General features: G+C 40.7%; 1 non-coding gene across 1 annotated transcript; it reads left to right on the forward strand.

Moving 5' to 3' along the window:
- Positions 1-522: 522 nt before the first annotated feature.
- Positions 523-595, forward strand: TRNAG-CCC (transfer RNA glycine (anticodon CCC)). Its single transcript has one exon. It is a non-coding gene; the product is annotated as a tRNA-Gly (tRNA).
- Positions 596-10,818: the final 10,223 nt, after the last annotated feature.

The following is a 10,818-nucleotide window of genomic DNA, read 5'->3' on the forward strand; positions in this document are numbered from 1 at the left end:
GATCCCCCAGTTTATAAGCATCAGCCATGGTTTCTCCCTATCTCTGGTATACAGGACCCTGAAATCCTGTCTTCTAGAGTCAGAGAGTAATATAAATAACTTTCATTCAAACCATAATGTTGCTACAGTTGCGTTAAGCACTCATAATGCCTGCATGTTCCAGAGAACAAAGCATCCATCAGAAACTAAACTTAAGCCAGGCTACATGAGTGGGTATTGGCATTTAACAGGCTATAGAGGCTTGCAGAAACCCAACAGAACAGGGAAAGCTAGGAACCACCAGTCTCCTTTTCCTCCTTGTTCCTCAGCGTCACTCGCAACCAACCATATCTCTGATCAGGAAATGAGGTTTCTATTATGACCCACCTGTTGTCATCTGCATATCTGTGTGTCATCCTACACAAAACACTTTGCAAAACACTTTCACACATATCGATATTTTCGACAATTCTACAGGGACTTTTTCATTCCATTTTACAGATGAAAAAAGTAAGAGAGTTAGCAGGTAAAATGGAAGAGACTTCCCTGGTGGTCCAGTGGCTAAGACTCTGCACTCCCAATGCAGGGGACCAGGGTTCAATCCCTGGTCAGGGAACTAGATCTCACATGCTGCAACTAAGATCCCGTGTGCCACAACTAAGACCCAGTGCAGCCAAATAAACAAATAAAAATAAATATTAAAAAAAAGGTAAAATGGCTTACCCTCAATCATACAACTAGCAAGCAATCAATCCATACATTTATTTATTACAAAATAGGGAACTGCTACAGCTTGCTTTTAAGACCTTTATGGTGAAATTCTGAATTTGCATCATCACACTCGTGTTTTCTCACAATTTATAAGGTTTCCTAGTGTAGGTGCCCAATGCAAGGTGGGGTCTGTGAATCCTGAGCCCATCTTCCCCTCAGAAAAAATTAGTGAAACTCATAGCATTTGAGTTATTTAGCTTGTGCATGTTTTTCCCACCTGTGACTAGAAGTTGAGCCATACCTGAGCAAAATGTTCCAGAAGATAATGTTTGTTCCATACCTACTGTCCAGATTGGCTCCTGTGGTACTTACTTACTGTTTGACTTGAGTTAAAACCCTGAGTTCACACCTTCCATCTGAGAAGCACTATGCAAATTACTTGGAGTTTTTTTTTACTTTGAGTTTTTCTGAGCCTCAGTTTCCTCAATGTAAAATGAAAGAATAGTAGCATCTACCAAGTAATGTCTGTAAAATACCAGGCACATCTTAGTCATCCAATAAATGATGATGGTGTAATGGGGGAAGTAGTATAATTATGGGCATGCCTGGTAGCTCAGCTGGTAAAGAATCTGCTTGCAATGCGGGAGACCTGGGTTCATTCCCTGGGTTGGGAAGATCCCCTGAAGGAGGGCATGGCAACCCACTCCAGTATTCTTGCCTGGAGAATCCCCATGGATTGAGGAGCCTGGCAGGCTACAGTCCATAGGGTCGCAAAGGGTCAGACATGACTGAGTGACTAAGCACAGCATAGTACTAATTATATGGTTTCCAGATCATATCCTTGCCACTTCTCAAAACATTTATCCCGTTTCTCCTCAAGGCTTTATCTGCTTGATCTGTTGGATCACCTCTCAAACTGCTAATGATAACTTAATGTGTTATCTCCACTAGATAACATACATGCACTTTAACAAGATACTTGAAATATTTGTCCCAAAGAATAATGAAAACAAAAGTGCTGTCCTCCGAAGAAAGACATTTGGGGGTCAATTTTACTTTGGGTACACCCACATTCTGTAGGCAGCCCTTTATTCTATGTGGTATAAATGTAGACATGACTTGTATGTTTGTTTGGCTCCAAGTGGAAAAGAAAAAAAGCGAAGAATGGATTTTGCTTGGTATTCCAGAAATTGACTTTCAAGCCAACTTATTTGAAATGTTATTTTGAAAAACAACAAACGAACAAAACCAAACAAGCTTTTGTCATTTGAATCTCCCTAGCTCCCTGACCTCCTGCATTCTAGTCCTCTACCCCACAACACAAACACACACATAAAGCAAATAATTCTAAACACCAAGTAAGCTGTGCAAAAGATCATACTGTTCTGTCACAGTAGGGCCAAGGGTAAACGCTGTGTTGTGCTGTAGTCAAATGCATTTGATAAGAAATAATGCATGAGAAAGGGAGCACAGGTGTTGTCAGAAATGTGTAAAAATACTTCTAGGCTTCTCAGAATTGATAAACATAAAAAGGCTGAACACAGAACAAAATCGGTCAGAAGCTTCTCTTCCTGAGAATATTTGATGTGCCATGATTATTTCTGAACACTCTGGTGGCCCATAAGGTGTGATAAACTCTTTTAGATGTTAAGTTGATCTTTTCCAAAGGAGCAGAAGATCCCGGCTAGGGCATCTGGCTGCCATGGGTTTTTACATTTCATTCAGACATTGGTAAAGCATTTTTGTATAAGACAAAAAGGCTGTGTCATATGTTTGTCCAAGTGAAACTGGCAATGCAAAATGCCACTCTATTCCTCAATTTATAATCTCTTCCAGGAGGGTTTGTCATCCTTGGTAATTTTCCAAAGAACCCAAATCCAAATCCTCTTGGCTGTGCAGTAGTATAAGCCTTCCAAACAAGAAAAGGTTTTCCCAAGAAGATGGACTTTCCCATGGATCCTGGCTGAGTCTGTTTTAGAAATTAAAGGTACTATGTCAGACTTTTGACATAATTAATACAACAATTAATTCAGAAAATTTCAAGTACAAACTGGAGCCAGCATCATTAGCTATGTTTATAATTCCTCATCAGCTGGTCATATTGTATCAAAATTCATTCCCTTGGAGTAAAACACAGAGGAACTGGTTAAAAGTTATTGTCCCCAGGGACTTCCCTGGTGGTCCAGTGGTTAACACTCCATGCTTCCACTGCAGGAGGCATGGGTTTGATCCCTGGTCAGGAAACTAGGATCCCACATGCCACACAGTGTGGCCAAAAATGTTAAAAAAAAAAGTTATTGCCCCCAAAGAGGTGTGTGCATATATTAGTTTATCAGGAAGGGGGCCTTGTCTCAGTAGAACCAGAGCATTTGGGTATGACCAATGGAATACAGGTCTGCAGAAATTCCTGGCTTCTGGGATTTAGGGGTTAGAGGGGGTAGACCAGGTGCTAAAAGGACTTGTGGACATAAAATTACATAATCAACTAAACAATTTTGCTAAGAGCCAGGCTTCTTGGCTTTCCCCATTTCTAAGACTCACATAATTCCTTCTTACTTTACACTAGCCCCTAAAGAATAATAACCACTCATTATCACCACACTAGGGATTTACTTAGCCTTATTTGATAACTCTCCATAACTCTATGTTCTCACTTACTTCCAGAAAGAGGGACACACCTAAGCGGTCAGAAAAATCCTATCCTATTTGTCCCATCCCCTTTACCTACCCTTGCTCTTGGGATTAAAGCTCTCTACAGAGAGTGTGTCCTGCTCGACTCTCCTAAACATAAAGTTTTACATGGACATAAATATCCACAGGAAGGGGAAGGGCCATGCAATGGTCTAGTGCTACCTCTGGTTGTATACATCTGGGATGCAGGGTTAGTAAGTTTACTTATCCACAGATCTAAGCTACATTTTCTAATATCAGCTCACCTGGCAATAAAAGGGGCTAATTTCATTTCCCATCTGCCTTGCTCTTTCTCTTAAATATCTGTCCGTTCAGAATTCCAGGTGTTATTCATCAGACTTCTGCAAAGCCAAATACCTGATGCATTGGACCTAGAACATGGAGAAACAGACAAGAACTAGAAATAGCAGACTAAAATCAAATGAGACTCTCTGGGTAGAGCCAGGGTACTTGGTTGTAGGCCTTGGACTTCAGAATTTAGATAAGATATTTTGAATTTGGCAGGCTGTTGAGATTTACATTGGGCCAAGAAGTCTGATTTTTATAATTATGCAATTGGCCTTTAAATATACAAAGCCAAATTTAACTTCTTGGTGAGAAATTTCTCCAAATTGAGGTTTTACAGACTATGGACTCCAGATATTTGAATAGACTGCCCTTCCTGGCAAGGGCAAAACCAAGATTTCTTCCATCTATCATTTTTCCTTCAGATAGTATTGAGTTTCCACCACAGTCTTTAGCAAGTCTGAGTACTGGATATGGACAATGTAATTGGGCCTGGGATAACTTCTCTAAGGGCTGTGGATTGGCCTATGTATGTATCAGTTGTCTGTTACTCCGCAGCAAATTATCCCCAAACTTAGTTACTTAAAATGAGAACATTTATTATCTCAGTTTCTGTAGGTCAGGAATTGGGTGCAGCTTAGCTGGACCGTCCATGTCAGGGTCCTTCACTGGCTGCAGTCAAAATGTTATTCATGGCTAAAATCACCTCAAGATTAGATGAACTAATCTTGCTTACAAATTCTAATCATCCACTTCAAAGTTCTCTCATTTGGCTATTGACAGAATGCAGTTCCTCAAAGACTGAGGACCTTGTCCTTGCTATTAATACCAAGTTCCTTGCCACATGGCCGCTTCTTACGTCTCCTCACAATATGGCAGCTGACGTTTTCAACCCAAGCAAATGAAAAGAGCCAGAGACTGAGAGACTGCTGCAAAGATGAAAGTCACAGTCCTTTGTAACCTTTATTGAATAACACCCATCACTCTGATATATTCTATTTGTTAGAAAAGGTCCAGCACACACACGAGGGGAAAGGACATCACAGGGATTAAATTCCAGGAAGCAGCAATCAATGCGAGTCGTGAGGTGACTACCATAGGCAGCTTGTTGTGTGATTGTTTACCAACTGGAAATTATGGGGCCAGTTCCCAGGTGGGGCTAGTAGTAAAGAACCCACTGCCAATGCAGGAGACATAAGAGATGTGGGTTCGATCCCTGGGTTGGGAAGATCCTCTGGAGAAGGGCATGGCAACCCACTCCAGTATTCTTGCCTAGAGAATTCCATGGACAGAGGAGCCTGGTGGGCTACAGTCCATGGGGTCACAAAGAATCAGACATGACTGAAGCGACTTAGCAGGCATGCATGCAATATGATTGTCTCATCAGTTCTACACTGAACTATGTGAAACATCAGAGACTTGGCATTGAACCAATACAAATTCTGGGGCCCTGAAATGACCGCATCTATTCCAGTTAGAAATAGCACAGGTTAAAGCTGCTAAAGAACACCAAGCCTGCACAGGTCTTGAGAACTTTCCTAGTTAAGGTTGAGCAGATAAGGTTGAGCTTTTGGTCTTTAATTTTTTTGTGTTTTCCCTCATGAGGACAAGAAAATTTTATGTTGAATTTTAAGTTCTTTGGATTTTAAGAAATGTATACTGGGACCTCCCTGGCAGTCCAGTGGTTAAGACTCCAAGTTTCCACTGTAGGCGGCATGGGTTTAATCTGTGGTCAGGGAACTAGGATCCCTCATGCCACACTGCATAACCAACAAAAAGAAATGTATACTTTAATTTCTCTGGATTTTAACTGAAAAGTACAAGGAAGTTTGATATTTGGATATTAACATCCTCTAGAAATGTGATAACAGTAGATTATATTCAAATGAGTGGCATCTTATTGTTGCATATTACTATTGTAGCACACAACTATTATTAGCGGTCCTTTGATCATACTGTATCATACTGATCATCTTCCCTTAGGCAACTTAAGACAATGCAGTTGGACACCATTTGAAAAGGGAAATAAAATGGGGAATACATTTTCATCCTGAGCATGGCGTGATCTTGATATTAATTTCATTAATATAGTCTTTGAAAACTTTCCAGAACCTTCTGGGTGCACTACCATCTATTTATGCTGCCCATCAGTGGTCCCAGTAATTGCTGTTGGGGAAGGAGCCTCCTCAAGGTGGGAGAGGACCATCAAACTGCTGACTTCCTACCTCCATGGAGATGGCTTGATGGTTAAATGCAGTGAGTTAAGAGAAAAATAAACAGGGGAGGAACTTCCCTGGTGGTCCAGTGGCTAAAACTCCATGCTCCCAATGCAGGGGGCCTGGGTTTCATCCCTGGTCAGGGAACTGGATCCCACATGCCACAACTAAAGATAACGCCTGCCAAAACAAAGATTGAGGGTCCTGCGTGCTGCAAGTAAGACCTGGCACAGCCAAATAAAATAAATATTAAAAAAATAAATGGAGGAATATTAGGGGAGACCCTTCTCCCCACTCTGGATGTTTCTTTATTTTTCATTTATTTTTATTAGTTGGAGGCTAATTACTTTAAAATATTGTAGTGGGTTTTGTCATACAGAACATGGAAGCAACCTAGATGCCCATCAGCAGACGAATAGATGAGGAAGCTGTGGTACATATACACCATGGAATATTACTCAGCCACTAAAAAGAATTCATTTGAATCAGTTCTAATGAGATGGATGAAACTGGAGCCTATTATACAGAGTGAAGTATCCCAGTGGATGTTTCTTTCAATATATTGATATACCTGTAGAGAAGAGCTGTCACTGATGAAGCTTGGGACAAGGCACTGTTCATACAGAGCTAGGCCCAGTACATGGAAGACAAGAGACGAGTTGTGTTCTGCTCTGATTTCTGCCAAACAGTGAGAGGGATCTGACCCTGAAATATATCCTGCAGTGGTATGGCACAGCTTGTGACCAAGGGGATAAGTCTCTGTTACATAGGGGCAAGGTACTGGACAGCCTGCTTGCTCATAGATATGAGCTCTGTCTTCTATGCTAGCCATTGAAAGAAAGTGTTAGTCGCTCAATTGTGCCTGACTCTTTGTGACTCACCAGGCTCCTCTGTCCATGGGATTTCCTAGGTAAGAATATTGGAGTGGGTTGTCATTCCCTTCTCCAAGGGATCTTCCCAACCCAGGGACTGAACTTGCATCTCCTGCATTGGCAGGCAGGTTCTCTAAAACTGTGGTTCTGTCACTCAGTCGTGTCCAACTCTTTATGACCACTTTATCACTGAGCCACCTATGAAGCTTTATTCGTATTCAATGTAATACTTCAGACTCTAGCTTCAGATTCCTTTAAGTTTCTCAAATCAAGGCAAATAAAAGTGCTATACTATTGATGGGCTTCCCACTTGCTCACAAAGACTGGTGGTCTGAACATGAAGGTCATTTTGCTTCTCGAGATGGCAGAGGATAGAGAATTCTAATGGAAAAGAGGTCGGGGGGACCCTGCACAGACAACATGAACATCTTGGAAGGTTGTTACCCAAAGTAGGGAGTAGGACTCTCAAAAAAGAAGACCAGTCTTAACCACTTGGCTGAAGGCCAGCTGGTAGCTTCTAGAATCATAAGACTATTCTTAGAACTTTACTTTCTAACTCTAAAACCCCTTTAATCTCACAAATGCTCACTTTTTAAAATTCTCCTGATTCAACAAGGTCTGAAAGTTGAAGCAGAATTGAGCACTGTGATAAATAGCAATATGATCAGTGGCTTATTTGCTCTCACAAATTTCTATTGCCTCTGGGATTTTTCCTAATACTGAGGGACATGAATTTGAAAATAATGTCTTTCTCTAGGTCTGGAAGAGTTTTCTGTCATTTTCTTCATTTTTGTTGACATTTCCCCAATAACTTATGAGCTTCCCCTGATACGTGGAAGGATCGATAGCTATGTGTGTCTTTGGGAACTAAGTGACAAAACAACACTAATGTGATCCAGTGAAAAATCACCACATTTCTCTTGTCATGGTCAATATTTGAAACTGGTAAAACATAGACATGAGTCTTTGTGCATATCTGTGTCTCCTCAGATATTCAGAAGCATGGACCTCTTTGAAAATGCCAAGCAACAGTAGTTTTCTTTTTTTTTTTTTTTTTAATTTTTTTTCCATTTATTTTTATTAGTTGGAGGCTAATTACTTTACATCATTACAGTAGTTTTTGTCATACATTGAAATGAATTAGCCATGGATTTACATGTATTCCCCATCCCAGTCCCCCCTCCCACCTCCCTCTCCACCCGATCCCTCTGGGTCTTCCCAGTGCACCAGGCCCGAGCACTTGTCTCATGCACCCAACCTGGGCTGGTGATCTGTTTCAAATTCCAATCACCAGGAAACCCTCTCACTGGCGGGACTGGGGGAAGTTTTCGGCATTCTAATTGGGAGGAAAAATTAAACAAGGCCCACAGATTACGTGCCTAAAAGCAACTCCCAGCAGAAAAGGCAACAGTAGTTTTTCAAGGGCTAAAAAGCAGCATTAGGGTGCCCCAGGTACAGTTGGGTGAGAGGTGAAGCTTACTCTTTACCCTTTCTTTGGTGATTAATAAATTATTCTGTAATAAGTGAATGAGTAAAAGCCCTAAAGAAGGAAACCTACCAATTTCTAGAATCTAAAAGCCAGGAGACCAGCTTGGCACCATGAGCACAGGGCAAAGCTTATACCAGTAGGAAAGGGTTACAATGCTCTCTTCATGTGGTGTTACTTTTTTTCCACAGAGACCCTCGGATGACAATGCTCCCATCATTGCCATCTAATCCATTATTAGTTGCATGGCAGAGACTCCAGACACAGTAGTAAAGGGATGGGTGTGTATGAAAACAATTGTCAATCAATACATTTTAGTGAACAAGCCCATATAATGTCCTCAACTGTATGTTAGGCATGGGAAGAACAGAAAAGGAGAAGGCATTGTCCCTGTTCTCAAAAAACCTTACAATTCCAATAAAGTTATCTATTTATAAGACTAGCATATTGAAAATAGAAAAACATTCAACACATGACGTCAGGAAATGTGTAATAGTGGGGAGTACTGGAGCAGTTCAAAGGAGGTTCAGATCAGTGCAGCGGGAACAGCTATGATGGAGGAAGAAGCAGGCCTTGAGATGTCTCTGAGTTAGAGTGTAGTGAGCGGAGGTCTTTTTAGAAAGATTGAGCAGCACAAGCAAAGGTGTGAAGATGGGAAAAGACATGAAGAACAGATGGGCCTGACCAGAGAAAAGATTATATTTGATGAGCCGTAGAAGCCTTAGTGTTTGTTCTATACTTATTGCTGCATTCTGGCCGTACTGTCAAGCAATATGAAAATCTCAGGGCTGAGAGGTTCTTCACTTACACAACCTTATCCAACGCCTAAGGCCTCTATTGTTTCGTGCATCTCATTTCCCCACCCTCCTTCCAACACACAGGCGCACACACACACACACACACACACACACACACCACCCTCTGCCCTCTTTCTGGCCACATTGGTCCATTTAGAATCAGTGTTTCTCCCAGGACTTTTTTTTAGAAGTATCAGAAAAAAACTTTTCTCTCTCCTAGTGTTGCTAGGATACCATTTGTAGAGCCTGAATGCAGAATAAAGGAAAGCCAAAACAAACAGGGCCACAAAAATGGTGAGATAGAGCCTGAGAACATCACTTTTGATCCTTCTAATTGGAGCCCCTGAAGTCACTTCCTTGTTATATGATGCAATTGAGTCTATTTTCCAAGCTTTTTGAATTGGGTTTCTGTCGTATACCAAGAGTCTTGAATAAGAAAAACCTTCTCTACACTCTCCTCACTCATTGGTTAAGCAGCCAAATGGCTTGGCATCCCTGAATTACAAGACAATCATTTCTTTCTGAGGTGGCCCATTAGACAGCCCTGATGGAATATTCATTTTATTGAATTAAAATTTGCCTCCACGTTACTTCATCTTCTTGGTTCTAGTTCTTATCTCTGGAGCCGAACAAAGCAATGATAATGCCCCTGGCACATTCATTTGAGGGCAATTTTTTCCTTCCCTAAGACAGCTCATATTCAGTTCCTCATGGCATACTAGGCATGACTTCAAGTCCCCTTACCATCTTGGCCACACTGTTCTGAATTGGTTCAATCTTGTAAAAGGGGTTGTCTAAGACTAAATGAAAAATTCTAGTGCACCAGCCCAGTGGGATGGGGAGGGAGGCGGGAGGGGGTATCGGGATGGGGAACACATGTAAATCCACGGCTGATTCATGTCAATGTATGGCAAAAAAACACTACAATATTGTAAAGTAATTAGCCTCCAACTAATAAAAATAAATGAAAAAAATAATAATAAAAAAAGAAAAATTCTAGCAGTAGTTTGACCAATACACATTATAATAGGATTTTAAGTTCTCTCATATTCTATTATCACAGTGATCCTCAACTTAAGTTTTCCCATTGGAATAGCCTGAGGAACTTTAAACATATTGAGTCCTAGGCTCTTCCCTCAGAGATTCTTATTCAATTAATCTGGTTTGAAGCCTGGGAAGCCAAAGGTATGACCCACCATATTAATATATCTTAAAAAATGTATAGACACATCTCATAGCTAACTTCCATTTGAGCTCACTGTATAGTAAAACCCCCAAACCTTTTTCACATGAACTCTGCTAAGCCACATTCTGTGTTTAGGTAACCAGTTTCTTGGCCTTCCCCCAGAGTATTTTATGCTTACATCTGTTAGTTTTCATTTTGCAGATTCAGCTCAACTACCAAACCTGTCAAAATTTGCAGAATATTAATTCTGGCTTCCATTGTATTTACTATCCCTCTGATAAACCTGATGAGCATGTTTTTAATAACTTCAAGAAAGTCATTAATAAAAATGTTTAACAGGACAAGGTTGAGGGCAGAATCCTGTACTTTGTAACTAGGAATCATCATATTAACACTGTCCAGATCTGTACCCATACCTTCTGGGTATATTACTTCAACAAAACAGACATCAAGTTTGCCAATCTGCATTTCATACAACCAATCCATCATTGTGTCCTTTCTAAAAACTAGAATTTCTTTTTGTCATCTCATGACTTCCTGAAAATGGGTAGAATTCAGAATTCAACTTCCTCTTCAACTTTTATGGTCTGCAGAA

This window comes from Odocoileus virginianus, unplaced genomic scaffold, assembly GCF_023699985.2.
Source record: "Odocoileus virginianus isolate 20LAN1187 ecotype Illinois unplaced genomic scaffold, Ovbor_1.2 Unplaced_Scaffold_2, whole genome shotgun sequence".
NCBI classification, from domain to species: Eukaryota; Metazoa; Chordata; class Mammalia; order Artiodactyla; family Cervidae; genus Odocoileus; species Odocoileus virginianus.